We start from the raw sequence: 18,784 nt of genomic DNA on the forward strand, positions 1-18,784 counted from the left end.
GTGTGCATGTGTCTTTATAGCAGCATGATTTATAATCCTTTGGGTATATACCCAGTAATGGGATGGCTGGGTCAAATGGTATTTCTAGTTCTAGATCCCTGAGGAATCACCACACTGACTTCCACAATGGTTGAACTAGTTTACAGTCCCACCAACAGTGTAAAAGTGTTCCTATTTCTCCACATCCTCTCCAGCACCTGTTGTTTCCTGACTTTTTAATGATCGCCATTCTAACTGGTGTGAGATGGTATCTCATTGTGGTTTTGATTTGCATTTCTCTGATGGCCAGTGATGATGAGCATTTTTTCATGTGTCTTTTGGCTGCATAAATGTCTTCTTTTGAGAAGTGTCTGTTCATATCCTTTGCCTACTTTTTGATGGGGTTGTTTGTTTTTTTCTTGTAAATTTGCTTGAGTTCATTGTAGATTTTGGATATTAGCCCTTTGTCAGATGAGTAGACTGAAAACATTTTCTCCTATTCTGTAGGTTGCCTGTTCACTCTGATGGTAGTTTCTTTTGCTGTGCAGAAGCTGTTTAGTTTAATTAGATCCCATTTGTCAATTTTGGCTTTTGTTGCCATTGCTTTTGGTGTTTTAGTCATGAAGTCCTTGTCCATGCCTATGTCCTGAATGGTATTGCGTAGGTTTTATTCTAGGGTTTTTATGGCTTTGGGTCTAACATTTAAGTCTTTAATCCATCTTGAATTAATTTTTGTATAAGGGGTAAGGAAGGGATCCAGTTTTTCATGAGATGTATAGATTAACCTGGAGATAATTTACATTTTCCATGACTGTATCTTTCAGTGTAGGTATAGGGTATGTCTCCTCTTACTTATTTTTTTTAACATTCTTCAACAAAGTTTACAATTTTATTCACATCAGGCTTGTATACTCTTTTTCAGGTTTATGGTAGAATTTGCTGGCAACTCTTCAAAATTTAATCAACCTTTTCTTTGTGCAAGCAGTTAGATTCCCTTCCAGCTTCCCTTGCAATTAGTTGGGGTCATATGACTGAGGTCATAGCTAGTGGAATTTGAGCAGAAGGGATGGATGTTACTTCCAAGCCAGGACCTTAAAACCATCCCACACTTTGTCTAAGCTCTCTTTCCTTCCTGCCTTGGATGACAGCTCCCAGGGTGATCTTGGGAGAAATCTGTGGAAGGTGACAGAACCCCTGCATCCCTGAATGATGCAGTGGAGCAGAGTCCCAACCACCCTCTCTGGACTGCTGCCCTGGGCTGTTAGATGAGTGAAACATGAACTGCTCTTGGATGGAGTTGTTACATGTTTGAGTCTGTTACCACAGCTCGTTCTACCCTAATCAGTATCAAACCAGTGATCTTAAGAAGGTGTGATGCCATAGATGGGCCCTGAAATACATGGCCTAATGTAGTGGTTGGGCAATGGGCACTACACTAAAGAAGAGCTGGAAACAGGGAGGCCTGCCTTAGTCCAATCAGGCTGCTATCACAAAAATATCACAAACTGAGTGCCTTATCAACAACAGAAATTTGCTTCTCACAGTTCTGTAGGCGAAGTCCAAAATCAGTGTGCCCACATATTCAGTGTCTGGTGAGGGCCTGATTGCTGATTCATAGATGGCCTTTTCCCCATAACCTCACATGGTGGAAGCAGGAAGGGGTCTCTGGGCTGTCTTTTTCTAAGGGCAATAATCATAAAATGAGGGCTCCAGCTTCATGACTTAATCACTTCTCAAAGGCCCCACTTCCTAATACCATCCCAGTTGGGAATTAGGTTTCAACATATTAATTTGGGGTGGACATGAAGATTCAGTCTAGAGAAGGGCCCCAGCCACACAGGGTCAGACATTTGGACAGGCTCTCCATGATAACTTTAGGGTTGGCAAATCTGCCAAATAAAAAAATATAGTACATCTCATTAAATATAAATTTCAGATAAACAATGAATAGGTTTTACAAGTATGTGTACGCTTGTTGGCATGTAAAATTCACTACTAGACAATGGATAAGCATCCTACTAAGTTTTTGAGGAAATCGTATTACCAAAGAATGCATAAACCTAAGAAAACCTGAAGATGTACAAAAAGCTTTGGGCTCCTAAATTGACAACAGCAGGAAAACTGCTACAAAAACCATATAGCCCTCCCCATGCCTGCCATATTCTCTAATGCTCACTTCAAATAGTGTCATGAAGGAAAATGGAGAGAAAACGTCTCCCCAAAGGGAGGATCCAGATGTAACTGAGAAATGTGGGCAAAGCAGATTCTCCTGGAGCTCAGATTCAATGTCTAATCAAAGCCCTTCTTCCAAGATTCTGGCCCAGCTAGCTGGTCCTGGTACCCTATAGGTAGGGACAGGTGATTGCTGTGTGTGTCCTGGTATTTCCTGCTGGACAACTCCTTCTGAATGGTAGGTTTTACCGGGGTTACTCTTAGGCCTTCTCCGCCAGGGCAGGTCATTCACAGCAGCTGCATGATGAGGATCCATATCCACCAGGTTGGAGAAGACAGGCCAACACCCAAAGATCCCAGACTTTGAGCCAGTTGAGACTCGGGGTCTATCTCCAGGGGAAGGGCTTGAGTGAGCTCCATAGATGGGAAGGAGGATGCAGACAGTTTTTCATCCCTTGGGGAGATTATGACAGAGATGCCTGACTGTTAAAAATCTATTCCCCCTTTGTTTCCAAGCCCCTCTTGCAATTACTTGTGCAAACTGCAACACACAATTTCAATGTTTCCTGTAGTTAGGTGGAGTTGATAATTTACTTGTGGCCATGCGATTGAGGGCTTACCAGTGGAACATGAATGCCACTTCCAGGCCACCCCATAACAACCTTCCATACACACTCTTCCATGCTTTCCTCCTCTCTGGCTAACCAGGATTGCAACTCCACAATGGCCTTGGAAGCAATGTATAAAAGATGCTAGAGTCGCTGCTCACCTGTGCACCCAGAGCCTCCACACCTGCCTGGAACCACCTGGAACCTCTCATTGCCAAGGGAGTTGTTAGATATTGGGGTCTCTGTAATGCTAGAAGAGGTTCCATTTAGATAATAAAAGTTCTTCCTTGGGATGTTGTGTGCATTTAAACAATTGGTAATGGCATTTGTTTCTTTCTATCATGTTTTCTAATTGGTTATTGTTAGTAAGCATTTTTAAATGTTTATATCAGACCACCTTACTAGTTAATATAGTTTATCAGTTAATTTTGTGAAATTTTGGGGTAGATTATCAGATAAAACTTTTTAAATGGCAGTTTTGTCTTTTCTTCATGCTGTCTGTACAGTTTTTCTGTATTTATTGCTAAGATTTCTTATTCACTGTTGCATAAAAGTGGTGCTAGTAGGTGTCCTTTTCTTGAGTATAATTTTAACATGAATATTTATATTTTGCCATTAGCCATGATGTTTGCTCCAGTTTTCTAGATCTCTCTTATACAAAGTTAAGAAAGTTTTCTTTTATTTCTAACTTCACTGTTTTGCTTTGTTTACATTTTTATCAGAAATATAATCAGGATGTTGATTTTAGCAAATGCTTTCTTGATATTGATTGAGATGATCTTGTTTTCCTCTTTTAATCTGAAGACATACAGAACTGAATTAATAGATTTTGAAACTGTTGAATCATGTTTGCATATCTAAGTCTTGATTTTACAAGACACACACATTTTTAAAAGTCATTATTCTGTGAAATTTGCTAAGTTTTTTTGGGTTTAATTTCTATACCTCTCTGTGTTAGTGAGATTGGCTGATCTCATTTAGTTTTGTGTCAGTTTTGTCTAGTTGTGGTGTTAGTTTTATACTAGCCTCACAGAATAAGGTGGCAGGCTTCCCATATTGTTTTATGCTACAGCGAAGTCTGTATTGCACAGGGATAATCTAATCTATGAGCTAAAGTTTCATAAAATTTATTAACTCAAGAAAATCCCTGAACTTGGTTTCATTATTATGGATAGATTTTTTCTTTTTATCTTCTTTTAAATTTGGTTTAGATGCTTTTGACTGTTTGAATTTTGTTTCTTATGAAGTTAAAAATGATAATTTATAGTTTTCTCAAAAATTGTCCATTTAATCTAAACATTGAAATACACTAATATATTTTAAATATCTTCTTATATTTTAAATATATTTATATATTTATACCAACTTTCTTTTAAAATTATACTTGTATTTACATTATATTACAAAATATTTTTAAATATCTGCTCTTTTCATTGCAAAGAACTGTCTTTATTTTAGTGATGAAATCTGTGAATTTTAGTTAGCTGCTAAATCATTTTGTTTAAATCTTATTATATTGCTTCTACTTTCTTTAGGTTCTTTTTTCTTTGATTTGATTACATTTTTCAATTATGGAAAATTTTCAGCTGTTAGCTCAAAATACTTCCTTCTCTCCATTCTTTCTCTCCTAGAACTCTTACAGATTGTGCATTCTATCATTAATTCCTCCTAAATGATCATTTACAGTCGCCATTTTTTATATATCTGCTGTAATCTAAGTGATTTCTCAGTGCTAATGTCTACCTCACTGATTCTCTCTGTTGCTATTTCTATCTAATCTATTGAAAACTGCATCTATTGATAAATTATTTTCTTTTTTGCTATCCTTTCATTATTTTTAGTTTCTTTGTTTTATGGAAGGAAATATGGCTTGTATCATTTTTGCTTTTAGGAATGTGCATAGCTTCTCTTTGCAGCCAGACACATAATCTATTTTTGTGCCTATCTGGGTAGGGAGGATTTCAAAAGCACCTAGAGGCAAGAATAGGGAGCATTAACTGCCTTAAAACCAGGATCAGTCCTGGCTTCCCAGGGGCTCAGCTCATTGGCTCCAGACAAGAGTTCTGGTCTGAACATCTGAGTTAAGAAAAAAGACCTCATGTGTCTTCCTGCACCATCCTGCTGGAGCAAGAGCCAGGAGACCTACAGGAGCACTGCTTCCTCCTCCCTTTTATGCACTTGTCTCAAGTCTCTTTTGGAGGTCATTGCGAAGGTGCTGCCTGCCTGCAGGAGCCAGCCCTCTGGGCATGTGGAGGGAAGGGCACACTGACTAAGCTGCCCACAGGAGGGAAGCGGGACCAAGGAAGTGAGAGGAAGCTCACATGGTAACTATGGGGCATAAGGCATTTTGAGAAAAGCAAGACTTTGAGGAGGAATTTTTAGGACTAAAGAATAGCATGAGTGTCTGGAAATCCTAGGGTAGAAGAGCAACTCATAAGGAGAAAAAGAAGGGTGGGAGAGCTCTGAGGCAAAAGTCTATCCTTACCTGTGCCCTGGACTGGCCCTTCCCTACCCCATTTCCTAGACACTGAGATAGAATTTCATGCTGCTCACAGTGTCTGGACTGCAACACACACTTTCTGTGTTTCCTGTAGTTAGGTGGAGTTGATAATTTAAGTAACAGACAAAACGAAGATACCCCCTGGCCCGTCTCAGGCAGCAAGCACAGTGTGTGCCCTTTATTATTTTATTTTATTTATTTATGTTTTTTGAGAAGGAGTCTCACTGTGTCACCCAGGCTGGAGTGCAGTGGTGGGATCTCGGCTCACTGCAAGCTCTGCCTCCCGGGTTCATGCCACTCTCCTGCCTCAGCCTCCTGAGTAGCTAGGACTACAGGCACCCCCCACCACGCCCAGCTAATTTTTTTTTTTTTTAGTAGAGACAGGGTTTCACTGTGTTAGCCAGGATGGCCTCGATCTCCTGACCTCGTGATCCACCCTCCTCAGCCTCTGAAAGTGCTGAGATTACAGGCGTGAGCCACCGCGCCTGGCCGTGTGTGCCTTTATACTAGTAATAGGCACATGTGAATTTTGTCCACACTTACGCAGAAATGGAGAAAGAAGAGCTGCAGTAAACATATAAGAAACAGCAATCAGAAAGGTTGTGGGCAAAGCTCGATATTCAGATGTGTCCTGGACTCCCCTCCAGGATCATTTTAATTACTAATCATCCATATGGAAACCTGGAGACTGTTTTAACTTTCCTTTTCAGTTTTTAGTTATATCTTACATCTTATATCATTTTCTAAAATTGAATAACCTGGAGATTAATTTATTTGCTTGTCACTTTTCCATTAGAAGCTTGAATTCATTTCTGTTTTCATTACCAGTACACAGTGGCTTGTCCCAAATTATCTTCACCCAAATCCTACCTGGATGAACTTACAGCATTTTAATAAAAATGGTTATTTGCTCTGGGAGAAAATTGTAATGGGTAAAATAAATCTCCTTATCTTTGAAGTAGTTTGAATGTGAGATCACAGTATGTCCTTTCTGTTAATACTTGGCTGCAGGATAATCCATGATTCCTTCTTTAAAAAAATTCAATACTAAAGTTGTTATGCAACATTTTATTAGAAGATAAAGTGCTCCCATTCTTCATATATACTCCATAAACTGCTGAGATGTCAAAGTGCTCCATAAATAATACAAGCTTCTTGCCCATCATTAACAAAAGATGCTGCTAAGTGGACAGAAAATTCAGTAATTCCCTTTTATGGAGATCATAGTACATAGACTTAGCCCAATTTGCTGACCCCGCCATCAAAAATTACTGTCTGCAGAAACCCTGGCCTGGATTTTTTCACACTGAAAAATGGAGAGCTGGGGATTCTAATGGAAGATGCTGAACACTGGTTAAAATTCTGCCTTCAATTGAGAACTGGTCCACTGAGAAAAAATTGTAACTATTGCTTCCCTTCCACTGAGGACACACTCTTCTAGCAAAGGCATTCTGAGCCAGGAATCTGAGCTCTTTCAAGAAATCAGCTTATAGTAAGGCCAAATGAACTGCTAAGTCAGATCTCAGTGTGATGATACGCATATTCTCATTTATGATATGTCATGAATCATGGCTCATGCCTCTTGATTGCACTGTGATAAATACGCCACTCAAGCAGGTTCATCGTACATCAGAGCCAGGGAAGGCAGCTTGGGAAATGCACAGGGTAACAGGCAACTTGGAAAGTGTGCAAATCCAGACAAGGCAGGTGCCTGCAGGACAAATCAGCCAAAGCCAACCAGATGTCTGGGCACCTGGTATGGACATGCTCTCCCCTAGCCCAGATTTAGTTTCAATGCATCATGTCTCTGTGTTCCAAGCAGCAAATAACCTCAAGTCTGCACTAACGTCTGTGGTGAGTTTACGGCCTCTGGTTCCTGTCTACTCTCTGATTTAGGATATTCTTCCGCAGCAGGTTGATCCTACATTCTGGCAAGTGCAGTTACATGGATCGTAATGTGCAAGTCCCATGACCCCTCAGTCTTACTTTCCAGCTGATGCACAAGTTAGACTCTAGTCCTCTTCAGAGGTTTCATCTCACAATATGAAATCCACCTTTCACTTGTTTCTCTCACACAAATCAGAGCCAGATTACCAAACTTCTTCACCTGACCTAATCGGCCAAAAAACCAGAAAGCAGTATTTGCTGTTTTCCAATGATGTGGTCCACCATGATTAACTTCCATAACACACAAACATGTTCTTCAAAACGAAAGGCCAATGCTACATTCTAGAGAAAATGTATTACCCCTTGATATGGTTTGACTCTGTGTCCCCACCCAAATCTCATCTCGAATTGTAATCCCCACGTGTCGAGGGAGAGAGGTGATTGGATCACTTCCAGTGCTGTTCTTGTGATAGTGAGTGAGTTCTCATGAGATCTGATTTTAAAAGTGGCAGTTTCCCCTGTGCTCTCTCTCTCCTGCTGCCTTGTGAAGAAGGTGCTTACTTCCCCTTTGCTTTCTGCAGAATTTTAAGTTTCCTGAGGCCTCCCCAGCCATGTGGAACTGTGAGTCAATTAAACCCCTTTTGTTTATAAATTACCCAGTCTCAGGTAGTATCTTTACAGCAGTGTGAGAAAGAATGAATGCACCCCTCTCACCCTTTCTTTCCTGTTAAATTGTTTCAAATCTAGCTTTGGGGCATGTTAAAAATGTAGATGCGCCAGGCAGGTAACTCACACCTGTAATCCCAGCACTTTGGGAGGGTGAATCACCAGGTCAGGAGATCGAGACCATCCTGGCTAACACAGTGAAACCCCATCTGTATTAAAAATACAAAAAGTTAGCTGGACATGGTGGCATGCACCTGTAGTCCCAGCTACTGGGGGGCTGAGGTGGGAGAATCACTTGAACCTAGAGGCGGAGGTTTCAGTGAGCTGAGATCGCACCACTGTACTCCAGCCTGGGTGATGGAGCAAGATTCCGTGTCACAAAAAAAAAAAAAAAAATGATGCCTGGGCCTCACTGCAGACCTATTAAATTAAAATTTCTGGGAAGGGGGCTTACAGACTTTTGTTTTTTTATAAGCAGCCAGATAGTTCTGTGCATTGTAGTTTGAGAAGTTATTTGGGGTAGGTTTTCTCTGAGATGCCTTTCTGCCCTGATATTGTGTAGTTCTAGAAGCATTCAAAGAAAACTGTCAGTGCACACCCCAAAGGCACACCCATGGGTCTCCTGCAGCACCAGCCACCATTCTCAAACCACTGCAGGACTGTGCAGAGGGAGTGATGGACAGGGCAAAATGGGACAGGGAAGAGCTAAGGGTTGGAAATCACAGGTCTGCTTTAAACTTCAATACCTTTACTTCTGACTCTGCAGTCTTAGATCAATTACATGACCTCACTAATTTCAGGTTTTCTAATTTCCAAGACCTGCAGTCTTAGATCAATTACATGACCTCACTATTTCAGGTTTTCTACTTTCAAAATAGGAGTAAAAACAGATACTTCCCAGAGGGCAGGAGGGTCAAATGAAGCAATAATGGGGCTGTATATAGCAGTGTTTAACTAAAATTTGAATTCTTTAAATCTGTAAATGTTAGTTTTCTTCCCAATTTCCCATTTGTAAATGATCCCTGGTTTGTGGGTTATTCTGAAGATCACCTTAGATGTATATGAGAGAGACTCTCTATGGATGATGTTGTGAAGAGCAGAGACCCTGAATCCCTTTACCTGTCAGGGAAGAGGGACAGACAAGGCCACCAGTTCAATCTGAGAAAAGGGCAGTGTGGTTCACTGAATGGCGGCCCCCCAGGACATCCACCATCTGGTCCCTGGAACCTGTGATATGTTAACTTGGAGGGCAAAAGGGATTCTGCAGATGTGATTAAGTTAAGAACTTTGAGTTGGGGAGATTATCTTGGGCCATCCAGGGGGGCCCTAAATGTAATAATAAATTTTCATATAAGAGAAAGGCACAGGGGACTTGATGCCCGTGGGGAAAGGGCAGTATGATGACACAGTCAGGGGAAAGGTGATGTGATGCAAGGAAGGGGCCAGGAGCCACGGAACGCAGGCGGCTCTGGAAGCTGAAAAGGGAAGGAAGTGATTCTCCCTTAGAGCCTCAGGTAGAACCAGCCCTGCCCTGCAGACTCCTCGGTTTTGTCCCCATAAGACTCAGTTTAGACTTCTGACTACCACAACTATGAGGGAATAGATTCCCACTGTTTGAAGCCACCGAGTTCGTGGTAACTTTTACAGTAGCCATAGTAAAGGAATGCAGGTATATGTAAAAGCAACACTACTGCTAAGAAAGTAAGGAGCACATTTTCATAATTTACAGATGACAAGTATCTGAAACTTCAAGGGTAGTTTGAACTCACATGTTTCCCCCACCAGCACTTACAGGGCACTCACTCAGTGCCTGGCCTTGTGCAGCTCTGTATCAGTCTGACAACCTAAAGTTTAGGCTGCTCCAGCCACTTTGCCCCACCTGAAGCATCTCAGGGGTGGGGGTTTGGGATGCTAAATTCTTCTCCATGCTGCAGGCCCAGGGTGCACTCAAGCTGGCACCGTGTTCCCCAGAGCTGGTCTCAGTATCTCCAGAGTGGGCAACCTGGAATCCTCTCAGCCTGGGAGGTTCTCAGGGTGGCTCGAGCAGCCCTGTCCTCCCAGGGCCTGCCCAGGTCAGGAGACCCATGGAGGGAAGGGTAGGGACTTTCCTCCCAATCCCTAGAAGTCACTCCACCCACTGTCCCAACCTTGCTTCCTTTTGGCCCCATTTGTCCTCTTGTCCTCACTTTGTCTGCCAGAATCATACTTCTGACCTATTGTAAAGGGTGGTTTTGCAGTAAAAATGAAGCTGATACAACCAGTTCAATGCACAGAGGCCCCTGGGCTAAGAATAGGACGAGTGTGTAATTTCTCATCCACACGGCGACACTGCTGGACTTGGCAAGCTCCCACCACAGACGGCACAGCCACGAACCACAGGACTCAGGCCAGGGCAGGGAAAATAAGAGGAGGCAGGCCCCTCTGTCAACCTCCATCTTCCCTTATCCACAACGGGTGCTGCAGGCCTGCAGCTGCAGTAGGCTTCCAGGAGAGCCCTCCAGAAGATGCAATGGCTGAGCAGAGTCCTCCGGGTGGAGGAGCAGGACACAGGCCTTTTATTTCCCTTTTCTTCCAGAACACCACCTGGATTAGAGAGAGCCACCTTTCCCAGGCGGGGCATTTGGCTCCATTGACTGGCCCAGACTCATGATTATTCAAGGCTCTTGCCTGTAACTAGATCTTCCTAAGGAATCAGCGACTCTCTAGAACCCATCAGCAGAGGATCTTCTGCCATGTACACTGTTATCCATGTCTCTTTTAGCCATCCATGAAGTTTCTATTTTCCAAGAGAGATGCCCAAGGCCTCCAAGCCACTTGCAGGGCAGTCAGGAATCACACACTTTGGATCCTATTACAGAGCAAGCCTTCCTTAATGTAGAACACCCTTTCCCCTGCCCAGCTTTTCAGGTTCTTTTGTGATGACCTTCCCACTCTACTTCCTCTCAGGTGGGCAGATAACACTGGATACACAGTGACAATTTTGAATTTCAAATAAGCAACTTAAGTTTTTTAGTTTCTTTCTTTTTTAAAAATACCTATTGCCCTACCTTTTCCCAAGCCCCTCCACCAAATCTGAAGAACATAGTTTCCAGAACCCTATCACAATTTTATCATATCAAAAATACACACTTAAAGGCTTTTTAAATTTATTGACGTGTGAAGTAGTTAAAGTGGCAATTATATAATTACACAATAATTTGGTGGAGATGATATTTCAAATTATAGGATGCATAAAGGAAAGGTAATAATAGGGTCTTAGGCTAAAGGCCTTCAAATTTGTCATATACAAAGAGCGCAGACCACAGCCATGAAGTCCAGGAGGGCCGGATCTTGCACTGGTAGAAAGTGCACAATCAGGCTGGGCGTGGTGGCTCACGCCTTTGGGAGACTGAGGTGGGCGGATCACCTGAGGTCAGGAGTTTGAGACCAGCCTGGCCAACATGGTGAAACCCCATCTGTACTAAAAGTACAAAAAATTTGCTGGGTGTGGTGGTGGGCACCTGAAATCCCAGCTACTCGGGAGGCTGAGGCAGGAGAATCATTTGAACTTGGGAGGCGGAGGTTGCAGTGAGCCAAGATCGTGCCACTATACTCCAGCCTGGGTGACAGAGTGAGACTGTCTCAAAAAGAAAGAAAGAAAGTGCATGCTCAGATGATGTCTCCTCCCAGCCTCACACTCTCAGGAAGGAAAAACAGAACAGCTGTGCAGATCCCACAGTCTCTTCCTGAAGCTTCCCTAACTCCAGCACCAGTTCTAGATGGGACAGCCCGTAGGCTGCTCAGGCAGTGTGTGTCAAAGGCTCACCTGATGTGCCAAGGCTTTCTGGCTTGGAAGCCCCTTTCAGTGCCATTTTGTTAAAACTCTGTAACCAGAAATTTAGAGTAAATTTTACCTATTTATTTATTATTTTGTTTTATGCTAATATGCATGTGAAGTTAACAATTTTGGGGCCGTTCTATGAACATACGAGTGGTAAATACCCCTTATAATGTCTCTTTTTGTTTTCTGAAAAATGTTCTTTCAATGCAGATAAATAGTCATTGAAAATCAGTAGAGTGTGTGTCTTTTGGTCAAACAGCAGGAGAGCTGGGAAGGGAAGTTGAAAGGCCTGGGTAGTTTTCATTTGTCACTAGTGAAATCATCAGATTAATGAATGAAGAATGCATGATTTCCACCTTCATGAAGTCACTGCTAGTCTTAACCAGACACCACAAAAAACGCAAGGATGTTCTGAGCTGGAAAGTTAAAATCCTGAGTGTTCCAGAATCATAGACTTTAAATCCTGGGGTTTAATCCTGACGTTATGCCATCAGGAGCCTGGTGGCCAGGTAAGGTGGAAAATGTAAACTATTTTACCAATTTCAAAAGAGCTCTGGAAATTAGCACCTGAATCCTATAAGTGAAAATGTCCTCCAGCCAAAGACCTCAGGATCAGGCCTGTAGTTGAACGAGTTGGATTTACTATTTGTTAGAGGGACACCCCAGCAGGAACTGTGGGGTGTCTCAGGCAGAGGGGGTTTGCCAGGACTCATTACAGAACTGGGGCATGTTGGGTGATCTGGGGAGAGCATTCAGGGAAGTGGGGCTTTGCTCTAGATTTGGTGGTGTTTGGAAGAAGGGGATGCTATGCGACGCATGGGTTAATCTTATCTGGAAGAAGACAGACCAGAGCCAGGCAGCAGGCTTTTAACTATAAAGCAGCAGCACTCACTAGCATGAGCTGGGAGAGGGGGATATGAAGTCATTTTTATGGTTTGAACCATGTTCTTGCCTTGTCTGTGTTCAGAGCTAATGACATAGTGGTCTTGTTCTTTTTTTTGAGACAGTCTCACTCTGTCGCCCAGGCTGGAGTGCAGTGGCATGATCTCAGCTCACTGCAAGCTCCGCCTCCCAGGTTCATGCCATTCTCCTGCCTCAGCCTCCCGAGTAGCTGGGACTACAGGCGCCCACCACCACACCCAGCTAATTTTTTTGTAATTTTAGTAGAGATGGGGTTTCACCGTGTTAGGCAGGATGGTCTCGATCTCCTGACCTTGTGATCCACCCGCCTCGGCCTCCCAAAGTACTGGGATTACAGATGTGAGCCGCCGCACCCAGCCAGTCTTGTTCTTGTCTTAATCCATCACACTCACCAAGTGGCTTCCCTGACCGTTCATGTTCAGTGAACTCTTTATGTTCATCAGGAGAGACCAAGGCCCAGCTGTGGGCACCGGGCCAGCTCTTGCATATCAGGGGCCACCTTTGTCTTTCTTAAAACAGAGCAATAATAACTGATGAACACCAGGACTAAGTTAGCACTGTGTGTTCTTGTTTACTGTGGGCTTTTACTGAATAATGTTTCATTACATTTCTTTCTCCAGAAATGCTGGGAAGGAATAATTTGGTGGAGACAATATTTCATATTATAGGATGCATAAAGGAAAGGTAATAAAAGGGTCTTGGGCTAAAGGCATTCAAGTCTTGCAGTATTCAAGTGTGCAATGATGTGTTGTAGCCACTGAGCCAAATCCTGCGAGACCACAGGAGGCTGATTGTGTCTGTCCCCATCGGTATCCAGGAAACTCACTTCCCCCAAACACACCTACAGCGAAGTAGTTCCCTAAGTTAGGCAGCCTCTATCCACAAGCTGCACCTGTATCTCTCCAGTACCTGAACACTTCCTTCATTCCACAAGCATTTCCAGACAGCCCACCTTCCCCTCACACTGCATCCTTCTCCTCAGGGACACAGAAATCCGCTCTCACTACTGGTCCCAATTAGATGGGCAGGCCCCTCCCTGCTGCTCAAAGCATGACCAGAAACTGGGCTCAGAGGCAACCAGAACTCCGAAAGGTGTTCAGAGGAAGGCGGGCTGGTTTGGGGACCCCAGGGGGAGAAGGAAGGCACAGCAACAGGGTGCTTTATGGCCCCAAGACCAACAGAAGGTGACCCCAGCCCAGCACCCATGGCGGCCAGCTAGGCTTGCTCCCGCTCTGATGGAACAGGGCCCTCTGGCAATACCAGGCCAGCCTGACACCACCTGACGGAGGAGGGACCTGAAGCCCTGTCCGCATAAGTGGCCCCAGGGTGGCTCCCCTCCTTGTGTACTGACAGCCCCTCCTCCCCACCCAGAAATATCTAGTTGGTGGGCACCTGCAGGGGATTCAAGCCTCTTCTTCAGACAGCCTGAGCCTTGGGCCCCACTGGGAGACACTCAGGGCACAGCCTGGGGAAACTCCATCTGCCCCTCAGACTGCATCAGGAGGGATCCTGAGAGCCACAAGGACCCTAGATAAACCAAGCAGGAGAAAACAACACAGCAGCGACTCTGGAAATTAGATGCCAGTAGAACCACAGCCTGCATGGACCCACATGCCAAACCTAAAGAGTTCTAAAGCAAAAGAGTCACAGGGGACCCAGGCCACCTAACATGACAGGCAGAACGTCCACCAAACAACTGAAAACTCACTATCCTTCCAAGAGTGCAGAGATCACCACCAGCATGAGAACCATGATCAGCTGCTGCCAAGACCCAAGTATCAGATGTTGGAATTATCTGACAAGGGCTCTAAAGTATCTGCCATTAAAAATGCTTCAGCAATGACAGGTTCTCTTGAAATAAACAATGGAAAATCTCAGCCCTTTCCTCACTGCCCCAGGGCTGGCAGCCACTTGCCATGGTTGCCTGTTACACCTGATAGCCCTCTTTGACTTTTTAGGGGCGGGTGCCTTTGCCGGTGTAACCACTGTTCATAGGAAAGTGTCCCCATTCACATGACTCCAGTGGTTTCTGCCACCCGTCTGCACCGACTGAGTGACTGAAGGGCTCTGCAGGACTAGCAAACATTCACCTGGGGTGATAGAGAAGATACTTTAGATCATACTCTCCTGGAAAATGCCTTGAAACCCTCTTTCAACATTTCTTCTTCCTAGTCCTTCTGTCCCAGGCTTTGATCAGGTTATTCCCTCATCAGCCACGTCCTGTCGGCTGCCATTTTCCGTCTCATATCTGACCTATAAATCACATCCTACATCTCACCTTAAGACTGGAGGGAGATCCAGCTCCCACTGCCACACCTGGTCAGCCTCCCAGCATATAGGACTCAACAAAGTTTAGGGCAGAAGTAGAAAGAATATGCTGTAGCTCCCAGCTCTTTTTCCAGAATCTAAAGACAACTGAATTATACCACTCTCTGGCCCAGAGCCTTCAGTCGCCCCTCCCGCTCTTAGGGAAAGCACTAGGGAATCCCGAAGACCCCCATCTCCCATCCCAGACAGTGCCATCTCCCACCCTCACTCCTCCTGCCCACCGCCGCCCTGCCCACCCTGGCCCTCTCTGGTGTTCCTCTCACGCATACCTCTCAAGGTGCACCAGGCGGCTGCCTCTGGGTACTTGCCCAGTCCTGTCCCCTCTGCTCCCCTCTCGCAGGCCATCCCACCACACTCATCCCACCCGGCTTGCATCAATGTTCCATTACTAGTTCACCAGCTGCCCACGCACCTCCAGCTCCACATCATGAGTGTTTCTCTCCCTTCTCATCTCATGTCCTAAAAGCATTCAACAAATACTTACTCGGTAAATGGTCTCTGCCGCTTTCCATGTGTAATGACTCCTCCCTAATGACCTCACCAGATGCCTCCTGGACCCACTGCCAAAGCCCCTGTATTTCTTTCTATTTATTTATTTATTTATTTATTTATTTATTTATATTATTTTGAGACATAGTCTCGCTCTGTTGCCCAGGCTGGAGTGCAATGGCACAATCTTGGCTCACAGCAACCTCCGCCTCCTGGGTTTAAGTGATTCCCCTGCCTCGGCCTCCCAAGTAGCTGGGATTACAGGGATGTACCACAATGCCTGGCTAATTTTTGTATTTTTAGTAGAGATGGGGTTTGTCCGTGTTGTCCAGGCTGGTCTCGAACTCCTGACCTCAGGTGATCTGCCCACCTCAGCCTCTCAAAGTGTTGGGATTACAGGCGTGAGCCACTGCGCCCGGCCTAGGCCTTGTGTTTCTGAGGTGTGCTTTTTGGTATTTGGGTCCTGGGAAATATCACTTAGGAAGAGATAACTGACAATGTCTTTCTAAACTTTCCTTTTTCTCACCAGAGAATGTGTTGCTAGACGTCATTGTCATGGTGGCAGGAGGAATTTGTTAAACTTCAAAGGAATGCCTGTTTGTCATAAAGCCTTTAAAACAAGATGGCATCTCCTATGTGGGAGGAGTGAGGTTTGATCCTGTGGAAAATAAACTTAGCTGACATTTTCAAGTGCTTCTTGTGTTCTTGGCTGTCCTTGAGACAGTGTCTTGGCAGGTAGTACTATAATCACTCCATGAACATGGGGACACCCGAGTTTGGATAAGGTGAGCAGTGTGCTCGAGGTCAGTCGGCAGAGGGCAGAGTTGGATTTGAAGGTGAGGTCGTGTTTGTGGGGCCACTATTTTTAATCACTGTACTAGAGGCACCACAGAGAGTGTAGAGAAAACAGAACTGCAAGGCCTGAGTGCCTTAAAGAGAGGTTTTCAGAATCAGGACCCAGCACGCTTATTCTTGCTGCAGTGCCTTAACACAGCGGTAAAACATCCCATGGGAAACTGTGACTGCAAGACCCGGGGGATGTTCCTTCTCAGCCCATGCCCTGCCCATGCCCCAAGTAAAAGCAGTTTTAGGGAAGACTAGTGTCCCAGGAATCATGGTATTAAAGAGTTGTTGGGCGTGGTGGCTCATGCCTGTAATCCCAGCTGCTCTGGAGGCTGAGGCAGGAGAATCGCTGGAACCCAGGAGGCAGAGGTTGCGGTGAGCCGAGATCGTGCCATTGCACTCCAGCCTGGACAACAAGAGCCAAATTCCATCTCAAAAAAAAAAAAAAAAAAAAAAATTAACCTTTCAAAGCAAGATGGTTTTAGCCATAAATTTTCATAGCAACAGAGGACAGCACATACCAGTGACAGAACCGATACTTTGAATCAAGCCAGCCAGAGGGGTCTACACCCCCTTCCACTGCAGACACCAAAACACAGGACGCCATTCTCCATTTCCTGCCATTTCCAAAGAAGAATGGACAAAGTAAGCTTGAGGTTAATGAAAGCAGCCTCAGGACGTTGAGTTCCTAGTCTCAGTTCAAACAGCTATTTGTGTGAGGCTGGGCAAGTCGCTGGGGTGGGCCTCAATCCCCTCATCTGATTTTACCTGAGGTGCCACCAACTCTAGGAAGTCTCCCATGATTGTCCAAAGCTGGGATCCCTCCCTGTGTGGCCCTTACTATCTATTTACCTAATTCCCTTCCTGAGAACGAGCTCCTTCCAGCTAAGAGAAGCTTTCTCATGACTGTGCCACCTGTGTCTGGCAGAGGGGACAGCACCTGACAGATGCCTGTCTTAGTGGCTGGGGCTGCCACAACAAAGAATCACAGCCTGGGGGGCTTAAACACAGACATGCATTTCCTCACAGTTCTGGAGGCTGGAAGTCTAAGATCAAGGTGGGCAGGGCTGGCTTCTCCTGCGGCCTCTCTCTTCGGCTCGTAGACGGCTGTCTTTTCCCTGTGCCTCAGACACTCACCCCTCTGACTGTGTCTGTAACGTAACTTCATCTTCTTATAAGGACACCAGTCAGAATGGATTAAGGTTCACCCTCATGGCCTCATTTTAACTCAATTACCTCTTTAAAGGCCCTCTCCAAATAAGATCACAGTCTGAGGTACGGTGGTTGGGCTTCAACATATAAATTTGAAGAATCTTAATTTAGACCACAAGGGGGTCTCACATGTTTCAGGTGAATGGACTGAATCTCAGCCTGCAGTTCAATGGGGTCACATCGATGTGAAAGATGAATTTCAGCTGTGGGTTGGCCTCAGCTAGTTGGCTTTGGCTCTCCTCTGCCCACTTATTTCCAAGAGTCTGGAAGAATCTCAGGAGAGCTCAGGGAACCTGGAACAAACACCTACTGCTGGCCCCCACTGCTGCCACTCCTGCTCCCTCCTGATGGCAGGGTCCCCGTCTCCCCCAGTCATAGACACGCGGATGAGCCCCCATCTCCCTGGCTGACCCACTGCCTCCTGAGCCCAAGTCTCTTTGGCTGAGGCCCCAGTACATACCAACAGCATTTTCAAAATGACTCCTTCACAATTTCTCTTTAACGCCAGACACCAAAGTCCCCCAGACCTGTCTCTGGAACAAATACTCTTACCTTTTCTACTTGAACTAAACTTTCAAAAAAAAAAAAAAAAAAAAATTTGGAACCTGATGCCATAGACAAGCTCTGAGCTTCTGTATATTTGGAAATTCTGAATCTAATTGAATAGCATGAACTTGTCTTTTCCACAAAGGATTTGAGGCACTGTGTTTTTAAGTGACTAAGCCCACGTCCCTCTCCAGACACCACCTGGGGCTTGGCAATGAGGATGCTGGTGGGGGTTTAATATGGTCACACAGAAGCCAGAGAACCAACAAGGTTGACCAGGGCACAGGGGCATGCTGAAGTATGGCTGGGACTACAGAAAATTCTAATTCCAAGTGGATGGTAATTTCTTGAGCATTATGATGTTTGAAAAATACAACAGAAGTCTATTTTGTAATGTATTGCCTTCTTATCCACAGGGATATGTTCCAAGACCCACAGTAGATGCTTGAAACCTTGGGTAGTAGTGAACCCTACATATGTTTTTTCTCTGATATATACATACCTATGATAAAATTTAATTTATAAATTAGGCACAGTAAGAAATTAACAGCAGTTACTAACAAGAAAATAGGATAACCATAACCATATACTGTAATGAAAGTTATGTGAACGTGGTCTCTGTCACAAAACATCTTATTGTCTTCGCCTAATTTTCTGACTGTGGTTGACCACAGATAACTGAAGCCGCAGAAACGAACACCACAGGACGGGTGCGGTGGCTCACGCCTGTAATCCCAGCACTTTGGGAGGCTGAGCTGGGTGGATCATCTGAGGTCAGGAGTTTGAGACCAGCCTGGCCAACATGGTGAAACC

At 44.7% G+C, this 18,784-nt stretch overlaps 1 long non-coding RNA gene across 1 annotated transcript in view; it reads left to right on the forward strand.

The window, feature by feature from the left end:
* The window catches only part of LOC129482547 (uncharacterized), a 42,652-nt gene extending 24,410 nt beyond the window's left edge, over positions 1 to 18,242 (forward strand). Inside the window, exons 5-6 of the long non-coding RNA XR_010120739.1 lie at positions 13,174 to 13,237; positions 15,900 to 18,242. This is a non-coding gene — a long non-coding RNA (uncharacterized lncRNA). The remainder of the gene's footprint in view (positions 1 to 13,173; positions 13,238 to 15,899) is intronic.
* The last annotated feature ends 542 nt before the right edge of the window (positions 18,243 to 18,784 follow it).

This window comes from Symphalangus syndactylus, chromosome 5, assembly GCF_028878055.3.
Source record: "Symphalangus syndactylus isolate Jambi chromosome 5, NHGRI_mSymSyn1-v2.1_pri, whole genome shotgun sequence".
NCBI classification, from domain to species: domain Eukaryota; kingdom Metazoa; phylum Chordata; class Mammalia; order Primates; family Hylobatidae; genus Symphalangus; species Symphalangus syndactylus.